This window comes from Artibeus jamaicensis, unplaced genomic scaffold (assembly GCF_021234435.1).
Source record: "Artibeus jamaicensis isolate MK-2021 breed Jamaican fruit bat unplaced genomic scaffold, CSHL_Jam_final scaffold_537, whole genome shotgun sequence".
In the NCBI taxonomy this organism is placed as follows: Eukaryota; Metazoa; Chordata; class Mammalia; order Chiroptera; family Phyllostomidae; genus Artibeus; species Artibeus jamaicensis.
Genome location: NW_026522047.1, coordinates 34,189,704 through 34,205,182, shown reverse-complemented (window position 1 = coordinate 34,205,182; position 15,479 = coordinate 34,189,704). Strand labels below are relative to the sequence as shown.

The following is a 15,479-nucleotide window of genomic DNA, read 5'->3' as shown; positions in this document are numbered from 1 at the left end:
CAAAACACACAGGCACAGCCTTATACAGAGGATTTTTACCTCGGGAGACCCAGTGGGGATTCACACAGGAATGTGTATTTTGAAAAAGTTTCCAGGTGCTTTCATACAAGCATTCCTAGAGGTAAGAACTTCTAGAGATAGTTATTTTCGGTCCAAGGACAAAGTAAGATAATCCAAAACGTACAAGCAAGATCATCTCACAGGTGGCTCTGGAGCACTTGAAATGTGGCTGGTCCAGAGTGAGGTGGTGTAAGTATAAAATGCAAACCAGATTTCAAAGGAAAAATTTTAAAGTATTTCAATATTTTATATAGAATACAGATATTACTTTGGATACACTGAGTTAAATATTTTAAAAGTTAATTTTACCTGGGGTTTTTAAACTTCTTAACGTGGCTACTAGAATTTTTAAATCATATATGTGACCTGCATGTATTTTTTGTTGGAGAGCACCAGAATGGAGTTTTAGTAAAGTATCGTCTACAGAAAACATGCATTTTTGACATTTTAATTTTTTTGTTGGAGAATAAAAAAAAAGCACGTGACTAATACAGCAAATGCAAAAAAAAGAAACAATGTGAGTGATTTTCTGCTATTCTTGGCTTCCGATAGATTTGTGCAAAAGTGACTATTTTTCACTTCACTCTTAGTATGTTCACCAGGGAGTCCCTGCAGGTGAGTTTCCGATGGCTGAAACTCTACTCACCTCAAACATGGGATCCGTGCCCACAGAGACTCCAAAGCACAGGTCTCCTGGCACCCTTCCTGCCAGGAAACAAGGACTCATTCTTCTGGAGGGAATGAGTCATGTTCATGCTGCAGTGTCTCTGTGTAAATCTAACTAAATAAGTATTTCTCGAATTGCTAGATGCACCGTTCTGCCTGAGCACAGAGGTCAGGAGCTTTCTGTGCTCACGCCAGGGAAGGGAAGGCCAAGGATGGGTTGGCAGATGGGGTGGGAAGGAACCTTTGGTACTGGCCTCAAGGGCATCTACGCACTCTGAGGGAGGCAGTGTTGAAGGCTGGGGAGATTGCCAGAGATAAGGAAAGCAGATTAGGTACCCGGAGGTACTGGCAGGTGACAGGTGGAGGAAGCACACCTGCAGTGTTGTTAGTGAAATCTGGCTAAGTGACCACTTCCCTTTTGGCTCCAAGTCACTACACAAATATGTCAGTGAAGGTGTATGTTCACAAAATCAGAAAGGGCTACAGTTAATGGCAAGGTGTTGTGTTTTTTAAACTTAGTCTTGGGAGTGAGTGACATCAAAACCTAGACGGGAGAGGGAACCAGTGTAACATAGAAGTTCAACTCCTGCCCAGTGGGGAAAAAAATACTGAAAAAGAGCTAAGACATGGACTGACCTATTGCAACCTCATTCAAAATGTATAATAATGCAAAAAGAAATGTTTCTTGCAGAAGGGAAGCAAGAACACAATATCAGCTCAGGATATTTGGAAAAAGGAAGAGCATTGATAGGCAATGGAGGAGAGATCTGTCCTCCAGATATTAAAATAAATTCTGAAATCACAACAACTAAGTTTGCCAGCAGTGTAGATTAATGGCAGGTTAATGAAACAAAGTTCAGAAACAGACATGAATATTTGTATTGATAAGAGTTTAGTATTTAATAAAAGGCAGGACTTCAAAAGTTTGGATTACTTAATGAATGATATTGGAGCAACTGGCTAACCACTGGACAAAAAACAGATGTCTAACTATTCCACCTACCAAAATATATTCTGGAAGTTAACTAAGATTTAAATGTAAGAAAGAATTCATACAAGTACTGAAAGAAGACAATCTTAAATTAAAGGACTTTCTAAACACAGCACCAAAGGTAGAAGGCAAAAAAATCATTTGTAGGTTTTGATTGCAGAAAAAATTTTAAAGTCTGTACATCTAAAGCCACTATAAAGTTCAATTCCAAATCGCAGGCCAGGCACAGCTGCCTTTTGTCTTCCTGAGTACCCACTTAAAAGACAGGTATGGGGAGGAAAAACTGAACTAGAGAAGAGAAAGCCAGAGGGCAGAAAGGAGTCTTTCTGGAAGACAGGAAGCAGATGCGTGCTGGCTGGAAGATGAGCCAGGCTGAAAGAGAGGTCGTGGAGATGGGCGCTAGTCCTGTGCAGACTACAGAGGAGAGGGAAGCTTCTGGAAAAGCTCTGAACTCAAGAGCTTCCAGGTGCAGACTGACAAGAGAGAGAAGGGGAGCCGAAAGGGAAGAGGTGCTAATATTCTCATTTTATAAAATGGGGAGTCAAGAGATGCTGCTGAATGGTGATGAGATAAAGGATCAGGTGCCTTATTTCAAGTCCTGAACCTAAAATAAGAGAAGAACTTTTGTACAATTTCAACTATTAGTTTAATGAGAGGTTAACAGAAAAGGGTAGACCAAATTTGCACCTTTCATATCCCAGAGTAAATAGGAATTTTCTATTGTTAAATCAATGGTAAGAGTTGTGTATTTTCTAGCTATAGCATAGACTGTAGTTTTTCATTTTTAGTTTTTTAAATCTTCTGTAATCATGAATCATATTTTAATTTTAAAATACCACAAATAAAGACAAAAACGGAGGAAAATATTTGTAATGTCTATAGTTACCCGTGTTAATATTCTAAAATACTAGCCCCACCCCCCCCAAATTTCTTACAATTCAGTAGAAAAAAATAGGCATATCTATGAAAAATAAGGAAAAACAAATAGCATATTTACAAAAAATATTCAACTGGTTAATAAGTAAATTTTAAAAGTGTTTGACTTCACTAGTAATTAAAAATTTTAAAAACAATGAGATTTCTTTCTTTACCTATAAAATTAATAAATCTGAAATTATAATATCCAATATTGGTGACATTTTCAGTTACTGGTAGAAGAGTAAATTTATATAACTTTTCTAAAAAGCAAATTATTTATTAGAATTTTACATACCCTTTGACCCAAAAGGCCCATCCTAAGGAAATCATGAGGCTATCGATGATGGGATTAGAAGCAACTTAGTCATTCCTCTTGTGTTACTTTAAAAATAAAAAAGAAACCAGAAAGGGGCAAATGCAGTGTGTAAGAATGCGCACAAGGAATTAGCCACATCTCATCTCAGAAGTGTTTACAACAGCGGAGGTGGGAAGCAACCCAAATAGAGGTTTGGCTTCATAATTTTACTACTAAATGATGTGGAAAGTATTTAATGACATGGAAAATAGCTTTCAGAGGAAAACTCAGACTGCTAAACTATAGAGGTAAAATGAGCCTTCCCTTTAAAAAAGTATATATGAAAAATATACGCACAGATGTGGAAAAATGTTGGAAGTGACATATAACAAAATTTAGCAAGTTATCTTTAGGTGGTAATTGTTATTTTATTCATTTTTGTATTTTTAATAGAGTTTATTATTTTTGAATTCGGGAAATTGTTTATGATGGGCATTCTCATGGACCACTGACATTTTGGGGTAGCACTCTCATGAACAACCCGAGTGACAAGGAAACAGGCTCCCTCTGGAGAAAGTTCTGGAGTCCACTACACAGTCCTAGGTTCTGAAAATCGTTATAATTGGGACAGCAATGAGGAAGGAGTGAGGAAAAGGCAAATAATCCTATTCCAGATTCAAGTCAACATGTGAGGTAATACAGATAAAGACACGCCCACACAGACTCCACTGGAGGGAGGGGGAGGGTAGGCCCCAGCAGACGTGAGCAGGAGAGGCAAGTGGAGAAGCTGATGCTGGTCACAGTGACAGAAGCAAAGCCCCCTCCTTCCAGAGAAGGCCCAGGGAGCAACCGAGGCAGGTCTCCAAAGACAGTGGCAGCCAGAGACAGTGTCACATCTTGCCTGCAAGCCGAGTTCTGTAACTCCGAAATCACTCCTTTGGGAAGAAGGCTCCGGACTGGCTGCTAAGCACAGTCTTTCCTTGTCCCATCCCCCCACCCCCAGCCAGAGACCTCCAGGGAACAGTGCCCATTGTGCAGGTGAGAGGACAACTCCCCCTCATCCTCCGGTGTCCCCTTCTGTTTCCCACTTCTTAGAACATAGGAAGAGGGAGAACGCACCAGAAAACCCACACAGTGACCTAGGTTTGAAACCTGGCTGTATGACTTCACGGTTTTGTGACTGGAAAGACAGTGAAACTTTCTGAACCTCAGCTTCTTCATTTTGTACAGTTAGGATAATAATGGTACCTCCCTCAAGAGGCTGCTGTGAAATAAAAACAAACTCCTAGTGTGTATTCAACAAACTGATAGCTTTTATTAGGAAATATCAGACAGTATCCAACCAAGGGCCAGATTATGAGATGATACAAATGCTGTAAAAGGCCAGGAAAAGGAAAAAAATCATTGTGAGCCACAACAGAATGATTAGGCAAAGTTTCCTGGAACAAGCAGAGGATGTGAACTAGACTTTGACAGCCAAATAAGGATTGAAGAGGCAGGGAGAAAAGTGAAGAGAGTCATTGAAGAAAAAGCAACTGCGTGCAAGATCAAAGACTGGAGGACAGACCCTACCCGTAGCCACTGCAGACCACAGGAGGAACCAGCTCACAGGTTCTCCTCCCTCCCCTGTCCACCGAACTTGGGGAGGAGTCCGGTGCTTCCTGACTTCTGCCATGTCTGTTGCAGGGCTGGACTCAAAAGGATCTGTGCTTCCCTTTCAGAGAACTCTCATTTGCCCTGCATGTCTGAGTAGCTTTCTTAAATGCCAGGCCACATTCCTGACACTGGGAACAAACAAGAAAAAGCGCTTTAAATAATGTGTGCTTCCCAAGTTTTCAGAAATATAGAAGTGTTACCGTTTGACCAAAAAAAAGTATACAGTAACAAGTTTGCTATGACATGGCAATAATCATGATCAGATAGAAGAAAAAGCAATGAATATGAACAAAAAAATTAGATCTCCTAATAAACAATTCATAATGACAGAATTTTCTTTGTGTGTGTGTGTTTTTAAGAAAGATTTTCCTGTCTGCTTCTCTTTATAAGATCAGGCATCCATTTACAATAAAACTATCACTTTTCTCAAAACTTCCAAAGCCACTCGGAGACAAAGACGTCTGAAGGCTATCTTTCTATTAAGACAAGGCCACCAAATGGCATCCTACGGGGAATCCGTGAAAGGTGTTTTTGGGGTTCTGGACCACCCAGCTGAAGCACTGTAAGCCAATGACCATGGAAGGTTGGAACACACAATCAGTAATGACTAGAAAAAGGGTGCTTTTTCTAAGATGTCCTCTTTGATATCACATGTCGGTCATCAGCCTGAATGTGAGCTGGCAATTTCATTAAGTTAATACAATGTTAAACAAAATCCTATACACTATTCTAGTTTGGCTCAATATAGAAACAGAATATAACCCAATTCTCTCTTCTCAAAATAGACTATATTCTAGTCATACAAATAGCTGTGAACTCATTCAAAGTACTTAAGAGTTTTCTCTTTATTTTTATCTGGATTCCATAAGGCGGCAAGGTGCATTGGAAACAGCAAGTACTTTGCAATTAATCATATTTGGGTTTATATTAACACTTTTCTCTCCCATTCCCACCTGTGTGACTCTGACCAGATCTGTAATGAGTTAATTCATTAATATAATAATCCTAGCTAGAACTGTCAAGGATATGAGGTGGCCTACCTACAAACATATGGGAAAAATAAAAGATTTAAAATATCAGACAGAAAAGGGAAATAAGGCAGGAAATTGGGGAAAAGAAGACAACCACAAAATTCATTCTAAAAGGTATTATACAGTTACTACAAGTAAAAAATTGGGCTCTGATCTTTAAACAAAATAAAACAAAATCAAAATTAATTTACAAAACCATTAGGAAAATACTTAATCTGAACAAAGTTATTTGAGGTGGATAGTATCATAGATCTTGAAGATGTATTATAAGAATTAAGTCTTCTATGAAATCCCTACCACACAGCTGTCCCATAAATGTTCACTTTGTTCCTTTCCCTTAAGCTTTTCAGTGATACAACTCTCTATTTTCAGCTATAGCTCAAAAGTGATATTTGAGAAATGCTCCTCTAATCCTTTTATCATTCAGAATATTAATTTTATCTCGCTGAAATTAAAACCCAGATTCAATATACAATATGATTTAGAATCTCAGGATCATAGAATATTTGTACAAAAAGTGGAATTAACTATAGCCTGCAAAATAATTTGCTTCAACATCCTTTATGAGAATACACTCACCTCCCACTCTTTATCATACTCTAAAGACCAGATAGCCTTAAATTAAAAAAAAGAATAATAAAACTGCTATCAGCAAGCTGTGGAGAATATATGCCATTCAAGTAACTAGAATAACAGTCTTGCACATAGAATCCTAAAATAATATGTAGGAGGTTGTCAGCTCTCTGACATTAGTTTGTTAATTAGGGAGATCCTAATTAACACACTAATATGTCAAGTGAGATAATAATTTTTTCTTTTTTTTAAAGATTTTATTGATTTATTTTTAGAGAGGAAAGGAGAGGGAGCGAAACATCAATGTGTGGTTGCCTCTCACGCGACCCCTACTGGGGACCTGGCCTGCAATCCAGGCACGTGCCCTGACTAGGAATTGAACTAGTGGACCCTTTGGTTCACAGGCTGGCAATCAATCCACCGAGCCACATCAGCCAGGGCCCTTTTTCTTTTTTTCTTTTTAAAGTAGAAACCTACAGATTTTGGAAAGCAGCCTCCAAGAACAAATTAGTTTTACTACATGGCAACACATATGACACATAAGGATAACTGAAAATAACTTTAAAACAAATTAACCTCAGTGGCTTTCTTTCTGCCTTAAATAATCAACGAGCAATCTGGGTTGCTATAATGGAAAGACCTGACATTTCATTCTCTTGGCATAAAACTGTCATGTTACAAAAGGTGAGTGACTTTCGATAGAATGCAATTAGACTAATTTCCAAAGGGCTGTTGCATAAGTTACATATATAAATAATTAGCTAAATGGATTCTTCATGTACAAATAGTATTTTAATATTTTCTTCAGCTTTATAAAAATCTTATTGTATTTATCTAAATGGTCAGGAAAAGAGTTCTTCAGGTTTTCATTGTTTGCAGCAACGGAGACTTTCCTATTCTATATGTGGATTGCCAATTTTCTAAGAATTAGACATCTATAAAACGCTATAACTGTTCCAGATTAATTTTAACTGTTGTTGACTCCAAAGGAACTAAATGGTATGTCATTTAGTGCCTTAAGATCACTTGGAATAATCCATTATTATTGCAGAACCATGATCCTCATGTAACCTAATCCTGCCAGCAAATGGCTGGTTGCAGACCCTGATGTGGTCTACACCATCCTCAACCCTATCAGCACCTCTCTCTCCTTGCTGAAAACAGAAGATAATCAAACTTAAGACTTATAAATTCTCAAGGACTTTTTTTTAATTAAAAAAGTTAATTTGGGTAGAAAACAGATCAAGCAAGTTTTAATCTCCTTTGCTGGGTAAGGATAGTGTGTATATGGTGGGTGAGGATGTATGAGACAATCATAGGCAAACCTGGGCCCCCTTAAGAGAGAATGAAAGACAGCCAGGCATCTGGGCTGTGCCACGGCCCTAGGCAGTCTTCCATGATGAAGGTAACAGTGACCATGAAAATGATTGTGACGGAAGTAGCACACCACCATCATCTAGTTTAGCAAGTGGTGCTGTGTTCCAGGCACTGTTCTAAGGCTTTTCTACTCCCAGGGTCCCTAATATTTAGTCACAGAGGTTCAATAACTTTGCCCACAGTCATAAAGCAAGTATGCGTAGTTGGTCCGAAGGTTGCAGGTTATTGTTAAGCTGATAAAGCAAGTATGCGGCAGAGCCGGACTTGGGCAGTTTGGCTCTCGCCTCAATCACTGCAACTGGCCACCTCCATCCTGTAGCTGCTGGCTTGTCCCTGAAATGCTGCCTCTTTCTCCTCTGAATGATTCTGTTCTGTCAAATGGAACTGTGCTCTCAGTGTCTCTAGCACATAATGCTGAAAAAAGATGAACTCTATATAACATACACAAAATCCAGACGAGGAACTCCTTCCTATACCTGTGCTCTTTTTCCATATTTTTCCTCAGTATCCCCCAGAGAACACAAATTCCTTTTTTGGTTTCTTTTTCTTCCCAGAAGGCTCTACCCTTGGAGATTTTGGGAAGCGCAGTTCACTCGTACCAACTTGTACACTCCCAGTTTTTCACACTCCAACTCAGATATTACCCATCCAAGAGGCCTTTAATGATCCTTCAATTAAAATAGGTCTTACTTCTTACCTACACCATCACACTGATTTATGATAAAGTATTCATCACTGTCTGAAATCAGCACTGCAGTCTTTTTACCTCACCACCTCCCCCAGTTCTCCCTGAAGCAGCCTATAATACAGTCTATGACATATAGCAAATTTGCAAACATTGTTTACTAAACACAACAAGATTAAAGTTAAACCAATTTCTTCAAGACTTTATAGACTTGTGAATCCTTAAGACAGGGATGTAATAAGCAGTTTTCACCAAACTTATCTGGCAATTGCTTATCCTTTTAACAGATCCCCTCCCACTAGAACACTCTGAGGGGCCACACAGAGATGTATCTCCTCTATGAGTGATTCTGTGGGCACTCCTTTCAGAAGCAGTCTTCTCCCAACCCTTTCTTCTCTAAAGAGACAGGCTCAGTAAGATCACTGAAGCACATCACCAAACCACAGTGTTAGGAAGAGAATCCAGGGCCACAAGGCCCTGATTTGCATGGTAACTTATTTGCATGCCTCTCACTTGATAAACTTCCCACCTTCCCCCGACAAACTAAGCAAGACTCCTCTCCTTTTTCACATTTTTATGAGTCTAAAAACTTAAAATCAACCCTTCCCCCACACTGGCAAAAAAAGAGGAGAGCTTTTCCTTTAGATGTTTTTCTGAACAGGAGAACAGATAATAATAGACAAATGCAAGAAAGTGTTTTACTCTCAACTAAAAGTATTGGCTTGTATACGCTGCTTCTCTTCATTGTATCACTTTCCACAGTTGTGATGTTATGGAAATTGGGGTTTATATTCCTGGAGACCACGTCTCACTTTCCCCCTTTCCTTCCTCACATACAGAGTCCTCAGCTTCTGCTACACCAACTACATCTGCTTCCTTCTTCCTCTAACCACTCCCCAGAATGCAATGGGGGTGAGAGAGGTCAGGAATCTACCTTGTAAATGACTCATTAGACTCCACTTAATCCTCTTGGCAGCCCTGTGAAGGTGGCAAAATCTCCATTTTACATATGAGGGGAGGGTGAGGCTCTGGAAGGTTAGGTAACAGCATGCCCCAATTCACTAGGAGCTAAGAGCATACGTAGATCAGGGATTAAATTCAGAACTTTCTGGCTCCCAAACCTATCCTCCTCCCACTGTCGCACACTCCACTTCATCTCCCACCTCCTCTGTAACCAGAGCCAGGGCGTGGGGATGACCCCGAGTGAGGAGAGCGGTGTGGCTAGCCGTCCAGCACACCTCTCCCTCGTCTATTTGTGCTCACACTGCTGCTGGTACAATTCCCAGACGAGAAGAAACTATGGTGAGAGTTCTTGTTCTCTTTTTTAATATTTAAGAACTTGGACTTGGAATCTAAGCTCAAAACAAAATAAGAACATCTCTGATGACTAAGTTGTATAATCATTTTTCATCTCCTTACAGGAGAGATTTGAGAAATAAGAGAAAAGACTTTTTCACATTTCTGAGTTAGGAAATGAATTATTTTTACCATAAATGTCTGGTCCAGGGATCAAAGCCATCCCTAGCCCCTCTTTTTTCCTCATGTACATGAAATCTCTTTACTGTTCTAGGATAACCGCCTGCAGATGCAGTAGAAATTTATTAAAGCGTAGGTTACAGGAATCCTGCAGAGCAGTACTGTTTTGTTTAAGACAGGAATATCATTTCAGTGATAAGAGTCTAAAATTCTGGGGTTGTTTTCCAGAGTCTGCAAAAAAAAAAAAAACAGCCATTCATGATATTAGATCCCTGCTGCCTATATCTTGGATACTTCTAAATGGCAAAGTTCCTTCTGTTTCCCTGCAAAAACAAAAACAGAAAAAGACAATCTAAAAAAATTCACCTTCTCTGAAACACAAATGCCTCTCCAATGCACCTCTACATGTCTGGGCAAAGAACCCACTTTAAGACGCACTGATCTGGTGTTTAAACAACAGGAACGCAGGAAGAGTACAGCAGGAGGCAACGCAAAGTCTGCAACGTGGGGAGGGCTCTGCGCTTAGGCCCTTATTAGACTGCTGCACCACGGTCACCCAGCTAATTTGTTTTCATGACAACCAAACAATGACCTTCCAATTACCAACAAACGGTGCCTATCTCTGCTCCCAATTCCAAGTTCTTTTTAGGTCTTGGGGAACACATCCAAGCTTTCATTTTAAACAACTTCAGATTCTCTTTATTATAAAAATGTGAACTAGGAAACTATAATTTTGTTTTATGTAACGTAATGTAATGAATTGTCCAAGAGTTCATTTTTTCCTATTAGTTAGGGAATTATTAAATAACTATAAATATCTCATTCATGTCTGACAGCAAGTACAGGAAGCAACTGGGGCAATTAGTAATTTCCATATTAACTTGAAGGCAGCTATTCTTGGCACATTTTAGGTTTAGAGTTTAAATTAAAATGTCAACATAAGCCACATGGTGATGTGTTTTCTTTTCCCTCATTATTAAATCCCACATGATATTTTTGAAAGCTTCATTGGATTCCATGCCAGATCTAGTGTTATTGTCTAGGAGATTGATTATACATCTGAGTAAACCAAGCGTAGGTTCCTCTTCCTGTCATACAAGTCATCAACTTATTTGAATAGCTGTTTAAGAGGGACAACAATCATAGTAAGCACAGAATAAAACAGAAATTCTTAACAGTAATTACAGATTGTGCAAAGAGATTAATCGGGGTAAAGGCATGGGGAAGTGGAGGGTGTGTTTTCATGCCACTTTCGTTTCTTTGCTGGGTGATCCTAAGATCCTGGAGACCCACCTCAAGTATTTAAAGGTCTTCTGGAATGGAAAAACACTAGACTCAGAGAACTGCTCCAAATACGAAACTCACGTCAAAGTGAGCCTTGGACTAGAGCCAGTCACTCGGATCCCCTCCAACCTTTGGAAGATTGTTCATACACTTTAAGAAATAAATAAATTTAGTCACAACTACTTAGAGAAGAGGCAAATTTGAAAAGTACATTTTGTATTTCGGCCTTAACATTAAAGGAAGGAAATGACTTTATAAATACTTCATGTGTATGGGAAATAAAACCTTACGGATAAACTGAGTTTTTATGATTAAACCAGCACTGAAAATGAACATATGCCACTGATTCACTGGTTCTAGGTTGAAATTGAGCTGAGAAAATCTAAGCCACAAGTTCTCAGGCTTCAAGGCTCAGTCTGGGAGCTCCTACAGCTGAAAGCCAGACCACATTTATCTCCTGTAAGATAAAATCCTAATCAAAGACTCATAGGAAACCACCTCCAAAAAAGTGCTCAGATTGAAATACTAATATTAGTTTCATTTTATTATAGGCAGACATCATCTCTCCCTTGTTTCTGAACATAATACATTTTTAAATTTATGTTTGAAGCCACAGAATATCACTGTGATTGTGAAAGTGTTGGCAAAAAAAGTTGCCAACAGCTTTCCAAACTTTTATGTAAGTTGCGATGTGGTATATACTAACCTTGGAGCAGTGAGACAGGCTTTCCAAGTTGATAAGTAAATTGCCTTCTTTAAATTTAAACTGTCACTTCAAACAACCCAAGGCGTATATAAAACATGACTCTATAAATACTGTATATTAACATGTTACATTAAATATGACAATAAGAACTCCAATTAGTTTACATCATTAGTCTCCTTAATGCTTTGAACACTCTGTACCCTAAGTGAATACCACAAAATAAATAATAAAGTCATGAAGTAACCAGTTGAACCATTAAGGAAATATTTAGACGGTTCCTATATTATCAAAAAGAAATCCATTTACAAATAGGAAAGTTGAACACTAAGTCTAATTGTTTTCATTCTATAACTTCCTAAGCATATGAAGAACATTTATATTAACCAAAAACTCAGAGTAAATAAGGCAACAAATTTTAAGTATTGTTAACAACTAAGTATGTTTAGCCTTTTTAAAAACAAAAGCGTCTACAGTTTTTTGGTACAATCATCTATTTTATAAGACCCTCAGATAATCTCCTTTGTAAATGACAGAATTATATCTAACTCATTAAATTCATATTCTTTAGAAATCAAGTTAAAATACTTAACCAATTTTTTTTTAAGTTTTGGGTTTTTGGTTAAAGCAAATGTGCTACTCATGAACAAAAATGCCTACCGTTTGAGGTTAGTAATTCCTTTTCTCTATTTTGCTGCCTTCTGTGTTATCATTCATTTACATAAAAATTTCTACAAGTATCATATTTTATGTGCTATATAAGGTCATAATGCATATCACAGTTAATGATTCTATTTTTTAATTTTTTAAAATTATTTTAATGATTCTTTACTGTCAAGAAACCAGAAAGTCAGGCATCTTTAAAAATGATAGAAAAACCAAATTTGCTTATACAAAAACATGCTTCATCTTCTTTGAGGTGGGCAGAACAGACAGAGGTAGCAACAAGGAGACATAAAGGACTGGGCAGCAAATTCCTGTGTGTGATGTAAGGGCCCTGCTCAAAGATCATCCTCTCTGGTTCATATATGACATTTCCATGACAGTACTTCTTTTAAGCTAAAGCAGGAGATTATTTCTCTATGGTGTGTATGTTATTCTAAAACAATTTCAGTATTAAGTTACAGAAGCCCATTTAAGATAGCTTAAGCAAACTGGTATTTATTGTAAGAATTTTGCCAAACGTCATGAAACCTAACTTGCAAGAAGAACAGGTAAGCCTTATAAAAACTAGAAGGCCCCCCCAGGCTGAAGTAGAGTCTTTTTGTCTGTCTGTCCCTCTTCATAAACATCTTTCATTTCTGCTTTTGGAAAGAAAGACTACCTCATGCCTTTCTCTGATGATTGGTTTCTTTGGCAGGACTTTGAGATTCTCTTCCCCCATCATTTAGCCTGGTATGTAACTCTGATGCTTAGGAGCTGCCTGACCACAGTGCTCTGTCTACAGACCAACTGTACACCTGCCCTAGTGGTCAATGTCACCTAAACCAAAAATCCCAGGACCACAAATATGATTGACCTAGCTTAGACACCCCTGTTCCAATTAGCTGCATCCATGGGACAGGGTTATTCCTCCCAAACTACAGACCGGGAAGGAGAACTGAGACCAAGATGTGGCTTAAGATGTTACAAGGTCCCTTGAATTATAATGTTACACACAGGATAACATTAAACACTGGTACCAACAGGAAAACTAAGAGAGTAAAGCTAAGACAGTTGCATTTTTATTCTTTCCCTATCATTAACTATGCTGCCTTTCAAGGCAATGATGATAACTGAAGAATTCAACTATACATTTAAAGGAGTTCCCATCAGACTGTCAGTGGATTTCTCAAAAGAGACCTTACAGGCAAGAAGGGGCTGGAAAGAAATATTCCCAGTCATGAAATCCAAAGACCTACAACTAATATTGCTCTATCCAGCAAAGCTTTCATTGAGAATGGAAGGGCAGATAAAGTGCTTCTCAGATAAGATCAAATTCAAGGAGTTCATCATCACCAAGCCCTTATTATATGAAATGTTAAAGGGAATTATCTAAGAAAAAGAAGATAAAAAATATGAACAGTGAAAGGACAGCAAACTCACAGTTATTACCAACCACACCTAAAACAAAAGCAAACTAAAAGTACAGCTAGATCAGGAGCAGAAACATAGAAATGAAGATCTCATGGAGGGTTAGCAATAGGGGAGTGGGTGGAGGAGAAGGGGGGAGAAGGTACAGAAAATAAGTAGCATAGACGGTAGGTAGAAAATAGATGGGGGGGCAAGAATAGTATGGGAAATGTAGAATCTAAAGAACTTGAGACACGTGATCATAAACTAAAGCAGGGGAATGGTGGGGGCAGGGGAGTGCAGGGTGGAGGAGAGTGAAGGGGGGAATAGAACAACTGTAACGGCATAATCAATAAAATCAAATAAAATTTTAAAAATTTACTTTAAAAAAAGTGACATTACATGACCCCTTCTTGTGGTGTGGCAGCCAGGACATCTTTCACTGTGTGGCGATTCTCATACCGATCATGATAGCCTTTCATATAAGTAGTGTGGTGGTGCAGGGGGGGCCACATACAGAAACCAGAAATTGTTCTGTGAGGGACAACTAATATAAAAACAGGAATGAGGCAGCTTCAAATTAAAAATAAAGTAAAAAATAATAGTACTTATTTAACTTATAAAAGTGACTTATCTCAGCAAGCATATGCTTTCTATACTTTTCGAAAGTACAGAAAATCATACCAGACCAGAGTGGGAGGGAAGATGCTTAATTCCGAAACAAGAAGACTCCCATGAAGTCAAAAAACAGGACTTTTCAGGACAACTAAATCATCCTTTTTCCTACAGCAAATAGTAAATATATAGCATATGTCACCTTAATAATTATCTCCCTTCCTCTTAAATTTGTAGTTTCTACTTGCTCCCCTCCCCCACGATCCACACCTACACACATTCCTCCCTCAGACTGGCCAAGTCCGACTTTAGAAGAGGAGCCCAGAGTTAATTCTCCTCCCTGGGCCTGCTCTTTTCCACTTTGCAGGTACCGTTCATTCTGTTTTAGTACTTAACACATAACACCCTTCCTCATGTGCATCTTCTATCACGAACTAGGTGGTTATTTCCCCTGAGGACAGAGACTGCATCTTAGTCAGCTTTGTATCCTCAGGGCCCAACACAATGCAAGACACCAGAAAAGTCTAAGTGGCTTTTTTAAAAAAATGAATCACAGACACTAGAAATAAACAAATTCAAGAAAGGCTTGAAGAAATTTATGAAGGGTAGTTTCGGAATGGGTTTTGAGAAGAAAGGCAGGAAAATCCAAGCTGCATCCCTCACCTACGAGGATGAAAGAATGGAAGTCATGCTCTCATGCATAGAAATAGCCGTGGCACCGGTACAAGACAGAATGAATACAAGACCACTGGGCGGGCCACCGTTCTCTCACTGGACTGCCTGACTCTAAACCTTCCAACACAAACTTTCCAAAGGAAAACCTTATCTCCAGCACTGCATAGGGTATTAAACTGTCCTCTCTTACCTCCAAACCCACCCTTCTATTGTATATTCTACTCTATGGCCTGGAACTCTGCAGACATTTCTCCTTTGCCAACTACCTGCCAATAGGCTTTGCCAATAGGGGTTTCTAGAGGGAGACGGGCTGGCAGAAGAGATCATTGTTCTTTGCTTGCTGTCAAAGTCAAGGCACTTCACCATGGCAGTTGGAGTGGTTCTGGTTTCTAGCATTTATCTAACCCGGTTCCATCCCCCAA

The 15,479-nt window shown here is 38.8% G+C and overlaps 1 protein-coding gene and 1 long non-coding RNA gene across 7 annotated transcripts in view; one reads left to right on the top strand and one right to left on the bottom strand.

The window, feature by feature from the left end:
• The window catches only part of GALNT7 (polypeptide N-acetylgalactosaminyltransferase 7), a 121,736-nt gene that overhangs the window by 83,266 nt on the left and 22,991 nt on the right, over positions 1 to 15,479 (bottom strand). The gene's annotated exons all lie outside the window — the stretch shown is intronic.
• LOC119057559 (uncharacterized) overlaps positions 1 to 15,479 on the top strand; it is a 59,508-nt gene that overhangs the window by 26,139 nt on the left and 17,890 nt on the right. For 3 of the 5 annotated variants that reach the window (XR_008390290.1, XR_005084113.2, XR_005084112.2), the window contains exon 3: positions 14,442 to 14,562. The exons of 1 other annotated variant lie outside the window; for it this stretch is intronic. This is a non-coding gene — a long non-coding RNA (uncharacterized LOC119057559). Of the gene's footprint in view, positions 1 to 14,436; positions 14,563 to 15,479 lie in introns of all 5 variants that reach the window. One more of the 5 variants, XR_008390289.1, reaches the window with a different exon arrangement.